Consider the following 15,445-nt stretch of genomic DNA (forward strand, 5'->3'; position numbering starts at 1 on the left):
CGCCGCGCCCTCGGCCTCCGACTCCGGCTCCGGCTCGGCTCGCCCTGGCGGCGGTGGTGCCGTGAGGAGGAGTCCGCTCTCCTCTGTGGCGGCGGCGGCGGCGGCCGGCTCCAGGCCGGGTTTTGGCGCCGCCCGCCTGCTGCCTCCTGGCGGCTCCTGAACTCCAGCCCCCTCTCTATCAGCCTCTCACTCCGTCTCAATATGTCTCAAGATGGCGGCCAATGTGGGATCGATGTTTCAATATTGGAAGCGCTTTGATTTACAGCAGCTGCAGGTCAGGCTTCTCCTCTCTCGGCCTCTCGCTCGGGGGTGGGTGCTGCGGGCGGTCGCGGCCTCCCCGGGGGCGCCGGGCTGCCTCGCCGCCGGGGGGCCGCGGCGGAGGGGAGGAGGGGGGTGCCGGGAAAAGCGGGGCCGACTCGGGGACAAGTCCCTCTCACTCCCCGGCCCCCATTGATAACTCGCTTGATCGGAAATTGATCCTCTTTGTTCAATTCATCGATCAGCCCAAGATGGCGCCGGGAGCCGCCGCTGCCACCGCTGCTCCTGGTGTCTGCCCCCTCCCCTGGCGCCCCCCCCCCCCGGCCCCGAGCCGCCACCGCCGCCACCGCTGCCCCTGGTGTCTGCCCCCTCCCCTGGCGCCCCCCCCCCCGTCCCGAGCCGCCGCCGCCGCCGGTTCCCCAAACTTCATGAGTGGAAAAATGGGCTCTTGGCACAAAATGGCATTCAATCTTCACCAAGAGATTCAGGGCTAAATTGCTGCCCTATCTCTGACCTCAGCTTTTGTTTTATTTTAATTCTCATATAATTCACATATATCATTCAATACTTCAGTCATATTAAGATTTGTGTAAAACTCACCACAATCAGGTTTACATCATTTCCTTCTTTTATATTCATTTTTGTTAGCCCCCCCCCCCTCACTCCCCCAAATCTTCCCTGCCTGTCCCTAGGAGATTGTTAATTCTGTTAGTGTCTCTCTGGATTTGCCTCTCCTGGATTTCATATGTATTAAAAAAAAATACAAAACAAAATCAAGAAACAAGTAGAAAAGAAAAACTAACAATGATAAAAGAGAGAAAAACCTCAATCGAACAGAAAGTGAAAAATACTAAAAACTGGAACCAAATTAAAATTAGTCTGAAGAGATCAAATGATCAGGTGTTACATTTGAACTTAACTGTATCTGTTCATGTCCATGGGCTGTGGTCAGAGGGAATTCACCCCGCATGTGCATTTGAGTCCTTTTGCAAACTGAGTGTTCCGAACTTAAGCTCTGATTCTTGTTCATACCTGCAGATTGAGATTCTATTATTTATCACCCTGGCATCACACTGGCTGTGCTGCTTGTTCTGGGCGGACTTAGTTGACATCTCACTTAGATGGCTGCTTATTTTCAGAAAAAAGGTTTAAGTACAAGGCCCTGTTCTTTGTGATAGATGTGCACCATCTGATTTCAGGGTTTTTTTACACCCTATGCTTTACAGTCAAATATTCACTTGAGGTAATTCAAAACACTCACTTGGCTCGATGACGCCAGAATAGCTCCCCTCCATGCAGTTCCATGGAGCTCAGCATAGTTAGGGCGCAGAGATGAAAAGACGATTGAACCATGTACTGAACGTTCAGGTTTTTCCCTGCTTTTGAAAATCTGTTTGCGCTTGTAGAGTAAATGTTTTGTACTTTTTAAGAGTGTAAAAAAAATAGATGGAGGGATTCAGAGAAAATGGCAACCAGATAGGACCCATCTATCTGGAGCTCCTGCTGCCAGACCAGAAAAATAGGAAATTAGGTGAAGGAAACGGGGAGGTGGAGTTCTGAAATTAGAACTAGGGTAACAGGGTTTCTCCTGAACCCCTTCTTTTGTGGGATTTCCACTCACAAAGCAAACCAAGAATGCTTTAAAGCAGCACTATAATTTTGACGAAGTGGCAGGCGCCAGATATGCCCTTGCCTGGAGCAGGGATCCCTGCAGGTGGACGCCCTGAGAGGGGGCAGAATCTCAGACACGAGGGGAACCCCACACTGAGCTCTCCATGCGGTTGGATGCCTTGAGCTCACGGTCAGGGGTTGGTGGTGGGTAGCCATAATTTAGAGTAGAAGAAAAAATATATTATTACCTTAGGAAGATCATGGTGTGGGAGAAAAAGGCAGAAAGTCGGGAGTCCAGGGAGCAAATTTAGTTCCAATTGGCCGACTAGTAAACAACCCCCCTGATAAGCTGCATCTCCCCCTCTGGGGGTCAGCTTGACAGCCACCAAATCTGAGCACATCACAAGTAGAATTTTTTTTAAGGGTGAAACATAAATGATTGGTTTAAAACTCAAACCCAAGTCTGGTTGCTCAGCTCCAAGCACCACATAGGGGAGTCCCTTAACATAAATCAGCATAGGAAGCAACCTAGCTAAGGAATGCCAGAACTCAGCCACAGGGCCTGGCAGCTTTTACCATAACAAAGACCCGCTGTAGCAGTGTCAGCCTTAAAGAGCACTGAGCTGTAGCCCAGAGACTGTGGGAGACAATTTCATTCTAGCTGGCCAGAGGGATAAAAAAGAAAATCCTCTGATCTAGGAAGCATCAGCAGTCTAGATAGGACAACAAGCTTCCCTCTCAGTGATTCTGCACATAGCTGGGGAGGCCCTGCCGGTCTTGGAGCCCTAGACGGGGCTGAGGGAGCCCCCCAGTGCCCCCTCCCAGCCCCTGCTGCAGTGCTACATGCAGCACAAGGCAGGTACTCCAGCACCCAAGTGACCCCTGGCCACGGGCGCGATCTTGCTTTTGAAGTAATCTCACACAGCATCTGTGGAACCCTACATCAGGGATGGGAAAGTCCATTAACGCATGCCCAGGAGAGCCAGCATAGGAAAGCTGGATTTTCCTGCCCGTGGGCTCCGATGGATGTTGCACCTGGAGCAGCCCACCTGGGCCAGATGATTGCAGTTCAGCCAATGGGATTGACCTGGGGTCCTTCACCAGCCTCCCCGGGAACCCTTGAAAAGGCAGGAACCAGAAGGGAGAGGGGTGGTCCAGGTCGTCTTCCTGGGAGGAGAGAGATCCTTGCATGACCTGAGGCAGTCTCTGCCAGGCCCCATGGTCAAAGGAATCCTATGGGTGCCTTGTAAAACCTGAAGCTTCTTTTAACTCTCATTAAATTCACTTGGATCACGAGCCCGGCTTCCGCATGAAATTTTTCTCGCGGGGAGCCAAGGACTGGGGTTGGAATTTAGGCCAGAGAGAGAGACCTTACAAGTCCATGACCCTGTGACCTTGAGGAAGAGTTGGAATTCCTCTGGCCTCAAGGACAGGTGATCAAGTATCATTACCTCCTTACCCACTGCTCTACTTATTCTCACTTTATTCACTAGCCCTTCTAACTTTTCCACCGCACTCAGTTTCAACGTGCTCAGGTTGGTGTTGGGCTTTTATTTACTCGCTTTCTTCTTTATCCCTCTTTTTTTCCCCTTTTCCCCTCTTTTTCCTCTTCTCTCCCACTCTCTCCTCTCATATGCCACTAAAGGCTTCCAGGTCACTTCCCTCCGCTTAGGGCAAATCAACCCAAATAGCAGGAGGCACTCCAGCCTGCCCTGTGTGGGAGTGCTGTACACCACACAAGGCACCTGGGACAAACACCTACAGTGCGCTGCACCGTTGAAGAAACCTCCGTCATGCCCCTAAGGTGATCTCGTCAACTAGGGCAATTCTGCCCAGCACCACTGGGTCCCGGCATTAAAAGGGCACACTGACCTGCCATGTTGGAGCAGTGTCTAAACCCCTCTGGCCCCTCATCCAAGCAATCAGGGATCAGCTACTACTTTATACTTTATTTCCTCCTTCTCTCTCTCCTTGCTCTTTACCATCACAGCCAACCTTAGTGAACTCAGTTGGATTTATTTCCTTCTTTCTCTTTATTCTCTTTTTCTTTCTTTCCTCTTTCTGTCTTTGCTTTCTTCACCTCTCTCTTAGCTTGTACGATTCTCTCTGCTCCCTCTCATTGCTTGCACATACCACTGCTGGTTTCCAGAGCCCTACACTCTGCCTAGGGCAACCCTGTCCTCCTAGTGGGCAGCCTGACCCCTAAGACAGTACTGCACACAGGACGAGTCAGAGCTACACACAGCATAACACAGGGTCAGTTATTTCTTTAACCATTTAAAAAATACTCTCTCCTCCTCCTTCCTTTTCTCTTCTCTCTTTTTCCTTTTATTGGGCTCTTCTTAAAGGTGTTCTGCTTTTCTCCGCTCCATCTAGCTCTTCTCTACTTCCTACCACAGCCTCCACAGATTTGGTTCTCCTTTTTAGTTGTTTTCTTTTTTTTTTTTTTTACTGTTGTCACCTTTGTTTACTCTGTGCATTTTAGTTGTCTGTGGGTGAGTGGTTGTCAGTCTGGTTGGCATTATTGCCCCAGTCTGTGTCTTCCTCTTTCTCTCTTTTTCCTCTCCTTTCACTCTCTTTCCCATCACAAGACAATAGCTGTCTCCAGGCCACTCCCCTCTGCCTAGGGCAAACCTGAAGGCCCAACTGAGGGAGCTCCCACCCCCCACTTATTGGCGTGGCAAGCAGCTGGGGAATTCACGCTGGTCCTCTCCCACACACTAAGCCACAGGTTGTTCTCCCCTATAAAAAGTGGGGGCATCCCCAGCCTAAATCCTGAGGTCCTACAAGTGACTGTGGGAAACGCCTGACCACCACTTGTGAGGCTCCACGCTACTGTGGGAACATCCACCCAATCTCCAAGGCGATCTCTCTGTACATCCCCTTGTCTAGCCAGATTTGTAAAGTAGAATTTGGATCATGATAGTGGGGGGAGGAAGCATTTAGGAACTAGAGGAAACATGTTTCATTGTTGCTACCCTGCACCCTGACTGGCTTATCTCGTCCCCACATCCCTTCAGGAAGGGGGTGTCCAGTTACCTACCAATGGGCTTTGAGTCTCCACTCTGCACTCACCCTCATTTACAATGACATGATTTTTGTGTTCTTTGATGCTTGATATCTGATCCCTTCAACAGTTCATGGTCACACAGGCTGGTGTGCTTCCTCCATGTGGGCTTTGTTGCTTCTGAGCTAGATGGCCGCTTCTTTATTTTCAAGCCTGTAAGATCCCAGATGCTATAACTTTTGATAGCCAGGCACCATCAGCTTTCTTCACCACATTTGCTAGTGCACACATTTTTCTTCAACCATCATGTTGGAAAGGTGTTCATCATGGAATGCCAATTTAATATAACGTGTTCTTGCATTGAGTAAGTATTTGGCAATGTCCATCTACTGCCTTAATACTAAGTCTATAAATATATGCACGTTGATCTATTTACGAACCCTCCTGTATAAATATATTTACATATGTACATGCCAGTATGTAGACCTCTAGAAATACCCTTTGTCACCTAGTTCTTTCCTCTATTTACTTTTACTTTCCTCTTGTCCGACTATCATGCTCAGCTTTCACTTGGGTTTGAGTAATTTCTCTTGGTTACATTGCCCTTGCTGAATACCTACCAGGCTTCTCACACCCTCCTTGCGACGGATTTTGGATTACTTGTTGCTCCCCTGTCGCTGGATTGGTCAGCATCACCTCCTTACCCCCTCCTCTCTCTCTCCCATGTCCCCGGGAACCATTGGTCCTGTTGTTTTCTCCTCCAGCCTATTCTTCCAGCCTATCTTATCTAGATAGATCTGTTGAGATAATAATATGCACCAAAAATCAAACCATAGCAAGATAGGCGATGGGTGAGAACACAGTGATGACAAAAAAACAACAACAGAAAACCAATGATCAATAAAAGAGTAAATTAATTAAAAGACAAAAAAAATTTTTAAGAAAGAAAAACCTGTAAATAGATCAAGGTCTGATTTTTTTTTTCTATAGGTGTGTCCTTCAGTCAGGTCTGATGGCGTATCATGCTCTGGCCCCAGAGTCTGTCCTTTGTACTCCCTCAGGGGCTACCCGCTCTGCTCCCATGGTTGCTCTGCTGCATGCTTTTAGTGATTTGCCTCCGTGTTGGAGGGCCAGTCGGGTCAGTCCCAACACAGAGTCTCCGGTATTGTCCCCATAGGGCCCTGGGCCAGCAAGGGATGGCATGTCTCATAGTGGGATCAGCCATATGGTCCACTCTGTACATTGGCTGTTCAGAGTGCCAAAATCATCCTCCAAGCCTGGTGGACCAGTGTGTGCTCCACTCTCTTCCTCCCCCTTCATTTGCCCCTGTGTGCTCTGATCAGACATGTCCATCTCCCCTAGCTACAGGTTCAGTGCCGTCTTCTAAAGTAAATTCTTCTGGGGGGAGGGGCAGTTGTCCACGTAGCTGGTATGGAGGCTGGACCATCCACTTTTCATTTAGGATCAAAAGCATCTAGCTTTTAGCATTAGGTGCTATTGAGTCAGTTCCAACTCAAGGCAGAATGAACCACTGCGCAGTCCTACACCATCTTCAAAACTGTTGTTATACTTGAACCTAACATTTCAGCCTTTTCCAGGGACTGGCATCTCCTGATAACATACCCAAAGCATGTGAAGTCTCCCCGTGCTTGCTTCTAAGGACCTCTCAGACTGTTCTTCTGACACAAATCTGTTCATTCTTCCAGCACTCAATGGTATTTTTAATATTCTTGGCTAGTGTCATCTTGATGGGTTGAAACACTATCTCGCTCTAGTGTTGATGTACATTTTTCTGATGCCTAATTATACTGAGTATCTTTTAAGGTAATCATTTAATTTTTATGGCATTTTGAAAAGATGTCAATGAGGTCTATTTAATTTGTGTTCAGATGGAAACACATAACTCAAACTAAATATGTGACAGTAGAATAAGAATCCATTTTATCCTAAATACTTGAGATATTTATACAGCCTACTCAAGTTTTTATCAACATAGATAAGGTGGCGGTGGTGGTGGTGGTGGTGGTGGTGGTGGTGGTGGTGGTGGTTTTTAAGAGTTAATCTCTAAATAAGGGGCTGTAGTACTGAGCACTGAATCTCCTTTGCTTGATTAATTTTTATGTTAGGGAAATAATACAAGGATTCCATCAAATGACCCATCAGTTTGAGGAAAAAGCATATCAGAATTGATGGTCAAAGCCTATATGGCTTTATGGTTTAGTCTCTAGGGGTATGTAATGCTCTTGTGAAAATAGTATTCCTCATGATAATAACGAGGAACTGGTGGGCCTCCAGGGCTGGGAGCTGAACTGAGGGGCAGTTCTACCCTGTCTAATAGGGTCACTATGAGTTGGCAAAGACTCGATGGCTGTCAGTTTGGTTTTTTTGACTTGAGTACTGGCATTCAGTGTGTTTATCGAAATCAATAAATTACAAGCATTTTTGATGTCTATTTTTTACATACAAAATTTAAATCCCCCAAGCCTCTGAAAACTGCGAAGATTTCACAGCACTAGGTTGGTACTCTCCCATCCAAGAATCAGTGAAACTGGCAGGGTGTGAGGCATTCAGGCTCCCTCAGTTCCTCCTGCTGCCTTCCCTGACCCTGGTCACTTGCTTCTATTACCTCTCTTGGACCTTACATGCATTTGAATTAGAACACCATAGAGTACAGTGCTCTACATGTGCAGCAGCTCTAACCATGTCACTCTCTGTCTCTATGAAGCCTCTTCCAACAAAATTCAAATGCGATTGTATGTGCACACATAAACACACGCATGCACCAGAGCACCCTTCTTAACAGAGAGTCAGGAGGGTCTCTTAATTATTTGCTGTCCTCACTTTGGACACAAGTCCCTTGATGATGAGTAGGAGAAAAGGAACATCAGGTAGTGGGGGAAACCCTAAGGAGGAACAGAGGAGAGCTTTAACTAAGAATAATGCTACTAGGGGAATGATGGCATGTGAGGAAAATTAGATACTTCCAGACTGTCAGATTTTTCCATACAGCAAAATTAACTTTTCTAGTTTTGTCTAAAACTGGCCCCAGGAAATTTCAAATAGCACATCTCAGATTATCTAACCTACAAAGGAGTAGCCGGCCTTCCACCCACCCCCACCCCACCCCCGCCAAAAAACCAAGCGGTACAAAGCTCCACTGGGTACACATTTCAAAATATACATTCTCCTGTTTGGGCAGGCATCTGGCAACTTGCTCTGAGCTAGTGCACCCACACTTTTTTCCCAAGGTCATTGCTGGTGACAAGACCTTGTGCTCTTCTCACAAGCCAGAATGCAAACATAAATCAAGTCAGTGTAAGACGCCATCATCACCTCACTCAAATACACCTCGTCAAGTGAACTCAAACTTCAAGAAGATGCTCATTTGTTTGGTTTTGTTGATGTGAGGGTGATAGTGCATTTGGAGTTTAGTCATTGCACTAGGTCAGACTGTTAATCAAGCTTCCTATATAGAGGTTCTGAAGATATTGTGTAAGAAGGTCTGAGTTGTCTGGCTAGACCAGAGCTTGCACACTGCTATTGACTAGAAGTTCCGACACACAGAATCCAGGACACATAAACCCCTCAGGACCAATACTGAGAGTAGCAACACCACGAGGGAAGGTAGGGGGGAGAAGCAGAAGAAAGGGGAAACCAATCTCAATGATGGACATACAGCCCCACTCCACCACCCAGGGGAACAAACAGCAGAAGTTTGGGTGAAGGGATACAGCAGAGGCGTAAAATATAAAAATAAAAAGTATGTATAAAGTATCAGTGGTTCACGTGGGTGGGAGGAGGGGAAAAAAGGAGCTCAAGGAGAAAGAACATGTTTGGAAATGATGATAGCAATGTATGTACAAATGTGCTTCATACAAATTGGTGTATGAATTGTTACAAGAGCTGTAAGATCCCCCAATAAAATGATTTATTTAAAATAAAAAGGACTGATTAGTGGTAGACAGGGGACTGGTTTTGCCACCATGACAGTGCACCTGCTCACACACAAAAAACAGCATGCCTCTATCGCCCGATCTGATCCCAGCACACCGAGGCAAAATACTAAGGGTGTACAACAGAACAGGAAGGGGAACAGAGCAACGAAGTCCCCAGGGAATACCAAAAATAGACTTTGGGGCCAGGGCTAGCTGACCCATCATACTCTATGAGAAAGCACTCCTAAAGGCCAACAAACAGTCCTTGAACTAACTAAAAGCTTTTCTTTCTTGTGTTTTGTTTTGCTTTTTGTCATTGGCTTGTTGGTGGTGGTGTTGTTCTTTTGTTTCATTTTGTTGCTTGGGTTTGCTCTGTCTCGTTTTTGTGCATGCTATGATTTCCACAGGTCTGTCTAAATGAGATAGGCTGGATGAACAATCTGGAGGAGAAAACAATGGGACTGACAGCTGGGGGAGGGAGATGGGAAAGGGGGGTGTAGGGAAAAAGGAAGTGCTGTTAACAAACCCAGGGACAAGGGAACACCAAGTGATCCAAATAGATGGTGAGGAGGGTGTAGGAGGCTTGGTAGAGTGTAACCAAGAGTAATGTAACCTAGAGGAATTACTGAAACACAAATGAAGGCTGAACATGAGAGTGGGACAATCAGAAAGTAAAAGGAAATCAAGGAAAGAGGTAGGAAGCAAAGGGCATTTATAGAGGTCTAAATAAAGGCATGTGCATATGTAAATATATTTATGTATAACGATGGGGAAATAGATCTATATGCATATATTTATAGGTTTAGTATTAAGGTAACAGATGTACATTGGGCCTCCATTCAAGTACTCCCTCAATGCAAAAATACTTTGTTGTATTAAAGTGGCATTCCGTGATGCTCACCTCCCCAACACAATTGCTGGAGGCAAATGGGTGCATAAGCAAATGTGGTGACTGAAGTTGATGGTGGTCGGCTATCAAAAGTTATACATTCTGGGGTCTTAAAAGCTTGAAGTTAAACAAGTGGTCATGTAGCTGAGAAGCAACAAAGCCCACATGAAAGAAGCACACCAGCATGTGTGATCACGAGGTGTCGGAAGAATCAGGTATCAGACATCATCGGAACAAAAAAATCATATCTTTGTGAATACGGGGGAGTATGGAGTGAAAACCCAAAGCTCATTTGTAGATAATTGGACATCCCCTTACAGAAGGGTAGCAGGGAGGAGAGGAGCCAGTCAGGGTGCACTGTAGCAACAATGAAACATACAACTTTCCTCTAGCTCCTAAATGCTTCTTCCCCCACAACTAAAATGATCCCCATTCTACCTTACAAATCTAGCTAGACCTGAGGATGTACACTGGTACAGATAGGAACTGGAAACACAGGGAATCCAGGGCCGATGATCCCTTCAGGACCAGTGGTGAGAGTGGCGATACGAGGAGGGTAGAGGGAGGGAGGAATGGAAAGGGGAAACGGATTACAAGGATCTACATATAACCATCTCCCTGGGGGACAGACAACAGAAAAGTGGCTGAAGGGAGATATTGTATAGTGTAAGATATGACAAAATAATAATTTAGAAATTATTCAGGGTTCATGAGGGATGGGGAATAATTATCAGCTGATGCCAGCGGATTAAGTGGAGAACAAATGTTTTCAGAATGATGGGGGCAATGAATGTACAAATATGATGTATGTATCAATTGTGATAAGAGTTGTATGAGGCCCCAAAAATTGATTATAAAAAAAGAGAAAAGAAATAACAGTATGAAAACATCCCCCCAAAAAGCATGCCTCTCTTGTCCCTCATATCCTAATCACCTGAACTCACTCCATGTGACTTCTTTCTGTTTCCATGAATGAAGGACAGTGGTTTGACAACACAGAAGAGGGGGAGAAAAAACAAGGGTGTCACCCAAACTGCTGAGTTTGAAAAATGTTTCCAAGAATGTAATCACAGATTAGACAAATGTGTGAAGTGTAATGGAGAGTACTATGAAGGGGATAAAAAATTTAAATGCATAGTTTTGAAAAAATTGTAGTTTTTGTCGGGTTCCCCCTAGTAGCTTCCAATTTCATAGCAACTCAAGCCATCACCATACATCCAACTGACAGAGAAGGGGTGGGTTTTGTGTGTAGGTGGTGTTGGTTATTGCACAGGGGCAAGGGACTTCTGGTGGCATAGTACCTTATGCCTTGGGTGTCAACTGTAATGTCAGCAGTGGGGAACCACCAGTCAGTCCTCAGAAGAAAAGGATGAGGCGTTCTACTCCCATAGAGTTAGCCTTTGGGAAACCTACAGAGATAGTTCTGCTCTGATCTCATAGAGTCGCTATGGCTCAGCATCGACTCCATCGAAGTGAGCTGACAAACTAAAGGCAGGAGATCTGAAAGAGGATGCGGAGACGTTGTCTCAGGTACTTTGGACATATTACTATGGTGGAACCAGTCCTGCAAGAAGGGCGTCATTTTTGGCAGAGGGTTAGCAAACAAGAGGAAGACCCTTACTTAGGTGGATTGACACCGTGGCTGCGAGAATCGGCTCAAATACAGTAACAAGTGCGAGGATGGCGCAGGACTGGGCTTTGTTTCTCTCTCTAGTGCACAGGCCCCTATGAATCCGAACTGACTCCAGGGCTCTACAACATCAACTACTACAACCCTGAAGTTCAAACCTACCCAGTGGCTTCCCAAAAGGGAGGTGTGGCCATGTGCCTCTGTAAAGATGACAGCTAGGGAGCCCCTGCGGGGCAGTTCTACTCTGTGGCACAGGGGCAGCCAGGAGTCGGAATGTGCTTCACAGCAAAGGGTGTGCTTTGTCTCAGTTTGTGCCTGCTGCTGTTTATGCTATGCACTGAGTTTAACATGTGACACTCAGGAGCGAATGAATGGAAACACACCCATGATGCTTCCATGATGCCAGATGCAAGCTGACACTGTTTCTGAGTTCTGGGCATATTATTTTTTCAGAGATAATTTCCTGTAGCGGTGACACACCGAGTCCTATTTCATGTAAAAGCATCAGCAGCAGAGGAAAGCACTGCACAGAGAGAAGACGATGACACGTAACAGGCTTTCCATAGAGGAACAAAAGGGTGGATGTCTTGGGCTGCACTCTTTTCTTGTATACAGACAGTAAACAAGCTGAACACATCTCACCTAAGCATAACATTACAACTACTTGAAGCCCAGCTCAGGCATCTGGACAAGAGGCAGCAAGGAAGGATGGGAGAGAGTTAATGGGCTGGGCGTCCCCAAAGGTGCAGAGTGGGAATCAAGGGAGGATCCAGGACGAGCCAAGGCTTCTGGCAGAAGTCTGAGAGGAGAGCAGCAGAAAGGAGCTGCTCTCTGGGTCCTCACAGATGTAGCCAGTGAGAGAGCAGCAGTGCTGCCCCCTGGCGGTGCGCCGAAGGCAGGGCCGCTTCCCCCAGGGCTGGAGAGCTCTGGGGAAAGACAAACCCTGTCACTTTGGATGCCAAGTAAGGGGGCACTGTGTGCCGGTGGTGTACCTATGTTGGCCAAAGCGCTGCCCACTGTGCATTTGCTTCCCACAAGCACAGTTATCCTTCCTCGTGCATCCAGGAAAGACAGTTCTAGAAAAACACAAGCAGTAAAATAAAACACTGCCAGGTCTCGAACCATCCTCACCATTGTTACTATGCCCACTGGTGTAGCCACTGGTTCGAGCTGTTTTATTGCCCGTCCTCCACTTTTTGCCAAGCATCATGTCCTTCATGGACTTGATGTCCCTTCAGGGACTGGTCTCTCCTGACAGCACGTCCAAAGATATCAAATGAAGTCCAGCCATCCTTTGTCCCCATGTTCTCTTGGCAGTCCTTGTACTTTTATTGCTCAGTGTCTGATTATTTGGGACCAGGCCTTATTGCTGCCCCTTCCTCACCTTGGCCCCCAATCCCGACCCCAAGCCCTGCACATCCACTGTGTGAAACCTCCTGTTCCTGTAACCATCCCTGTGCTTTTGTGTGGGGGGTCTAGCTGGGTTCCCCTGGCAATTCGCCAGCTGCCCTTGGGAAAGTTCATGGAGTCGGCTAATTAGTAGAAAAGCCAAACGTCCAGCTGAGATTGGTTTACTCCCTAGCACCCTTGGGCAGGAGCACAGCCCCACTCCCGGTCCCAGGTAGCCAACGACCACACCTAGGTTCTCCGGACTTGGCAGCTGTAACATGTGGCCTGGGCTTCCCCTTCATTTCCTGCTCCTTTCTGGCTTGCTGTCTGACTTTTCTTTGCGGAATTAAAGCTGCAAATTGACAGGATCCCATAAACACTCTAAAGCCACAAAAAAACACCAAATGCCCACCCAAACATGTGAAACTTCCAAAAATCATCCTTAGAAGATTCCCAAACCCTAAACATTCCTAAACCCCATATATGCCCTGAAAACACCATGAAAGCCCTAAGAAAACCTAAAATGCTGGGGGAAAAAAACACATATAATATTAAAAATACCCTAAAATCCCTAAGGAACTCTGCAACATCACTAAAAACACCCTATTGTGCTGAAAAATACCTATACACTCTAAAAAACCACCCCTAAATCCCTTAAACACTCCCTAAAATCTTATAAAACACCCTAAAAACCCCAAACCACCCGAATGCCCCAAACACACCTTGAACGTCCACAAACAACCTAAAAGCCCTAAAAAATCACATGCCACCAAAAAGCCCTAAATGACCGCAAAATTCCAACTCATAGCCACCCTATAGAGGGCTTCTGGAGCTGTCAGTCTTTTATGGGAACAGCTTTATCGTTCTCCCAAGGAGAAGTTGGTAGGTTTGAAACCCTGACCTCATATTTAGCAGTCTAATAATTGCTGGACAGTGCCACCAAGGCTCTACTGGTGTAGTGGGTTACACATTGGGCTGCTAACCTCAAGGGAAACGGTTCAAAACCACCACCCACTCCTTGGGAGAAAGAAGAAGCTTTCTTTCTATTCCCCTAGATTTCTCATTGAAGGTGTAAAGTAACCTGTTAAATGCTCGCAGTGGCAGCAGCAATGTCTCATAACCATGGGGAAATGTGGTTCAGAAACTTCAGAAGCAAGCATCCACCAGTAGGTGACTGACCAGCAGTATTGACTTGGGCAAAGAGAAGGTGACATGGAAGGGTAAGGAGAAGAATGCGTGCAGAGGGCAGGTTGGCAGCTGAGCCTAAGTCCAGTAGAAACAACAGCAGAATGGCCTGTTCCTGGAAGGGCCACAGGAGATGGTGCGACTTCATGTAGCCCCCACTTACATGTGTAACAGCAGCAATTGCCTGAACACGTGGTCTCCCCAGGGAGGAGCCTTTGTGTGGTGTTAAGATGCTGTTACTGTCTGTTGTACTGTGGTGGCCTGCATTTGGCTGTAATGGTGGAAATTTTGCAGCCAGTAGTTCAAATGCCTGCTGGGTCACTCACTGCAGGTAGACTTCAGCAGTTTCCAGACAGAGAGACGAGGGAGGAGGACCTGGTCTTCCACTTCTGAAAGAACTGGCCAGTGTGAACCTTGTGAATGGCAGAACACTATACCTGAACATGAGTACCGCAGGCTATAAGGCATGATGGATTGACACAGTGGCTGCAGCAATGTGCTCAAACATAGGATAGTGCTGGCCTGGAAAATAGTTCATCGTCCATTAAAAAAAAATCATTATATAGGGGCTCATACAACTTTTGTTGTTGTTTTTCCCTAAGGGAGAGCAGTGTATTGGTACACTGAGAGGTATATAGATCAATGGATTCGAACAGAAAAGCTACACATATATTCACCAGTCAACAGGAAACTAGCCTTCGAAAAAGGACACAGAAATATCCAAAGGGACAAATTCTGCTTGCTCAACAAATGGTGTTGGACAAACTGAGATACCGTATGTAGGAAAATGAAGCAAGCCCCAAACCTTCCCCCATGCACAGAAATTAACTGAAGAGGGGTTAAAACCTGAAAGTAAACCTCCGGGCTATCATAATCAATTTTTCGATGACCTCATCGGTCAGAAATCATTGTAGGAACGCCAAAGCGTTCTTGTGTTCAACGTCTACATACATAGCAGGTGCTCCAGTAAAGGGGAATCTTGGTGGAGCTGGCTCATCCATTCCTGAAGAGAGTAGAGCACCACGTTGGCCCATCACAGAGCTCAGGTGTAGAATCTTCCTCACTGTCATCCTTTATCTCAGCAGTGTCAGTGTTGGATTATGAATTTCCCAAAGAACCAGTATCGCTCAATTCTGTGCACAATGCTGACTCACTCTCGCTGTATCTCTTACAGCATCAGTTAGTGGGCTTGTTGTCTGCCTCAGGCTTTGTTCACGGAGATCCTCCAGCTAGTTGGTGGTGTGTGCGCATGAGCAGAGGCTTCCTGCCAATCCCCCATGAGTAGTAGAGCTCCCATGGTGTGGACTCCATGTAAGCCCTGTCCCAGACAGCACGCTTACATAGGAGGGTGGGCCCTGCAGCACAGAGGACCATTCCCCCTGTGGAATGGCCTCAGAGACCCACGTCCCTCACTGGCCAGCTGCTGGGGCTGTGGGCCCTAAGCTTCATGCCTGACTCAGGAATTGACACAGGGTGAGGCGACTCCAGTAGCTGTTTTGACTGGTCTAATCCAGCCTGAGATCATCCTTGCATGAGCCCTC

At 46.9% G+C, this 15,445-nt stretch overlaps 1 long non-coding RNA gene across 2 annotated transcripts in view; it reads left to right on the forward strand.

Moving 5' to 3' along the window:
• The window catches only part of LOC142435878 (uncharacterized), an 84,102-nt gene that overhangs the window by 41,793 nt on the left and 26,864 nt on the right, over positions 1-15,445 (forward strand). The gene's annotated exons all lie outside the window — the stretch shown is intronic.

Source organism: Tenrec ecaudatus (assembly GCF_050624435.1).
Source record: "Tenrec ecaudatus isolate mTenEca1 chromosome 5 unlocalized genomic scaffold, mTenEca1.hap1 SUPER_5_unloc_5, whole genome shotgun sequence".
Classification (NCBI taxonomy): Eukaryota; Metazoa; Chordata; class Mammalia; order Afrosoricida; family Tenrecidae; genus Tenrec; species Tenrec ecaudatus.